The sequence below is a fragment of the Sphaeramia orbicularis genome, chromosome 21 (genome assembly GCF_902148855.1).
Source record: "Sphaeramia orbicularis chromosome 21, fSphaOr1.1, whole genome shotgun sequence".
Lineage (NCBI taxonomy): Eukaryota > Metazoa > Chordata > Actinopteri > Kurtiformes > Apogonidae > Sphaeramia > Sphaeramia orbicularis.
In genome coordinates this window covers 58,544,824-58,547,698 of record NC_043977.1, presented here as the reverse complement: position 1 = coordinate 58,547,698, position 2,875 = coordinate 58,544,824, and the positions used below count along the sequence as shown (strand labels likewise).

The 2,875-nt window shown below is 44.3% G+C and overlaps 1 protein-coding gene across 6 annotated transcripts in view; it reads left to right on the top strand.

The window, feature by feature from the left end:
- Window positions 1-1,336: 1,336 nt before the first annotated feature.
- The window catches only part of LOC115413045 (PTB domain-containing engulfment adapter protein 1-like), a 136,411-nt gene continuing 134,872 nt past the window's right edge, over window positions 1,337-2,875 (top strand). For 5 of the 6 annotated variants that reach the window (XM_030125788.1, XM_030125785.1, XM_030125789.1 and 2 more), the window contains exon 1: window positions 1,343-1,516. The gene's annotated coding sequence lies outside the window, so the exon portion shown is untranslated. Of the gene's footprint in view, window positions 1,517-2,875 lie in introns of all 6 variants that reach the window. The other variant, XM_030125791.1, reaches the window with a different exon arrangement.

Here is a 2,875-nt window from a genome sequence, read left to right as displayed (position 1 = left end):
ACCAGTACTGTCACTTTTCTGTTTTTGATAAACCTGATCTGCACTGACATGTCTGAGTGGAAATCAATTGCTTATTATTGTTATTAGACTGTAATTTATTTATTTTTTTTAACAAAAAGTTTTTTTTTTTTTGCATATTATCTCCATGAAGTGACTAGTGTTAGAATCTGTTAAAATGTGTAAAAACATCAGAATAGCAGCATTAAAAATATTTTCTTTCATAGTTTTAACACAATATATCAGTAAATTTATGTTTCTTTGCTTCAAAAATTTCAGCTGAGTGGACATTTTTGGAACTCCATTTAAAATAGGTTCAGAAGAAAATTTTCAATCACATTGTTTTTTTCATGCTTAAAGACGAATAAAAACACTAAAGACAGAAAAGTCTGGAGTAAGGTTCTGATAATTCATGTGTGAAAGGGTTCATTTCATAATGTACATGTTCTGTTGAGCTGTTTGTATTCAACATTATGTTAATAAAGTGTTGGGAAAAAAATGTGAGCATCATCAGAGTCCACAGCAGAAGGTCATGGGGGTCATGGGATCTGGGTCTGGTCTATGGTACTGGGTCTGGACCGGACTGGACCGGACCTGTGTTCATGCTTCAGCTCTTTTAAGGCTGAGCTAAAGTGGACCTCAGAACAGAATCCAGTCCAGCTCCTGTAGACGGGTCCCGCCTGAACCCAGTGGACCGCTCACAGTAGAACCTCCTGTGGACTGAAGTCCACGTCCACGTCCACTCACTGCTGAACTACTGTGAGCATGTGTCACCTGATCATGTTCTTTTAAACTGAGGAATCTGGAGGAGACTGACATGTGAAAGAAAGCTGAACTCAGACCCGGTCCAAAGGTTCTGTCAGGACCACCTGAACTCAGACCCGGTCCAAAGGTTCTGTCAGGACCACCTGAACTCAGACCCGGTCCAAAGGTTCTGTCAGGACCACCTGCTGGTTCATATAGTCCTGTGGACCCGTTTGGACCGGACCGTCCTGGACTGAAGCAGAACCCACTCTGACCCTGGTATTATTGGACTGGTCCGGTCTGGTTCAGTCCACTTCAGATTATTCTGGACTGGATGTGCAGTTGGACCTGTGTGTGTTCTGGACTCATTTAGAGGAGGGGCTTGTGCTTTAGAGGAGGGGGGGGGGTTCTTCTTTAGAAGGGGGGGGGGTGTTCTCTTTTGGATCTCGTGCTTCTTGGGTGTTTGTTGGCTGTGGGCGGTGCCCGGGGGGCCTCCTCCCGCCCCCCGGCTCCTTCCGGTCTCGTGGCCCCTCCTTTTCCATGTATTATTCAAATTGAAGCACACACAGAGCGGAGCAGGGACACGCGGGTTGATGACGTCAGCAAACTTGTGGAGCGGCTGTGAACGGAGCCCAGACCGAGCCGAGCACGCGCCGTGGACTGACGCACCGTGGATGTGGAGCACGCGCCGTGGAATGACACACCGTGGATGTGGTGCACGCGCCGTGGACCGTGGGCTTGGTGTGGTGGTGTTCAGTGCGGGGCCGTTCGGACGGTAAGTGCGCATTTGTGCAACTGTGCGGCTGTTCTGTCGGTGCCGTTCTGTCCGCTCACAGCTCCGGTGGTGGGGGGGGTGACCCACTGTGGGCTGGTCCGGTGTGGGGCTGCAGTCCGTGGGAACTTGGCCCGTCACCGTGTTTCCAGCCCACTCAGCTGGTCCAGCCTGGGGGGAAAGCCGCACCGGACTGAACTGGAAACTTTGTTGCGCAAGTCCGTGAACGCACCACGGGGTTCCGTCTGTGTCCGGCATGTGGTCCGAACATCTGAGCCGGACCACGGAGACCCGGACCACGGAGCCCCGCTGCTCCTGGCATCCACGTCCACGGACCCGGCTCCGGTCCAGGTCTACAGACCCGGCTCTGGTCTCTGGTCCGGGTCTATAGACCCGGCTGTGGTCCAGGTCTACAGACCCGGTTCTGGTCCAGGTCCACAGACTACATGTCGGTGTTCTGTGTCAGTGGAATGATGCTGGGAACACATGGTTCTATTGGTTCTACTGTTTCTGTTGGTTCTGCTGGTTCCATTGGTTCTACTGGTTCTACTAGTTCTGCTGGTTCCACTGGTTCTATTGGTTCCACTGGTTCTGTTGTTTCTATTGTTTCTACTGGTTCCACTGGTTCTGTTGTTTCTATTGTTTCTACTGGTTCCACTGGTTCTACTGGTTCCGCTGATTCTATTGTTTCTAGTGGTTCTACTGGTTCCACTGTGGCACAGTACACTGTAAAAACAAACAAAACAAAACATAAAAAAAACTGTATTATTCCGGCAGCAGGGGCTCCAAAAATACTGTAAAATAACAGAAAATAACCATCTCATAAAAATACAGTAATTTTCCATAATTCAAATACAGTTTTTTGCTCTAACTTTACATGAGATTTTACATAATTTTTGACTTTTTAATGTTTAATACAAGAATATTTACATGTCTTAAAACAATCCAATTCCCTATAAATATATATATAAATAATTTTCAGTGAGACTCAGTTGTCCAATCCACTGATAAAAACTGTATTTGGACAGTTTATCAGTGCTTATACATGTTATACATTCACAAAAATACATTTATTCAACATTTGTGTCGTGAAACCTCCTGTAATTACACAAGATATTTGTCAATGAACAAACAAGTCTGGTTCAACTGACAGAACTAATACTTCTGTTACTGTTAACTGTCAGTTTTAATATATATATATATATATATATATATATATATATATATATATATATATATATATATATATATATATAATTTATATATATATAATTTATGTATTTTTTACAGTATTAAACTTTAAATTAACAGTTTAATCTCATAAATAGGAAAGAAATATTTGTGAAATTATGATATATTTGC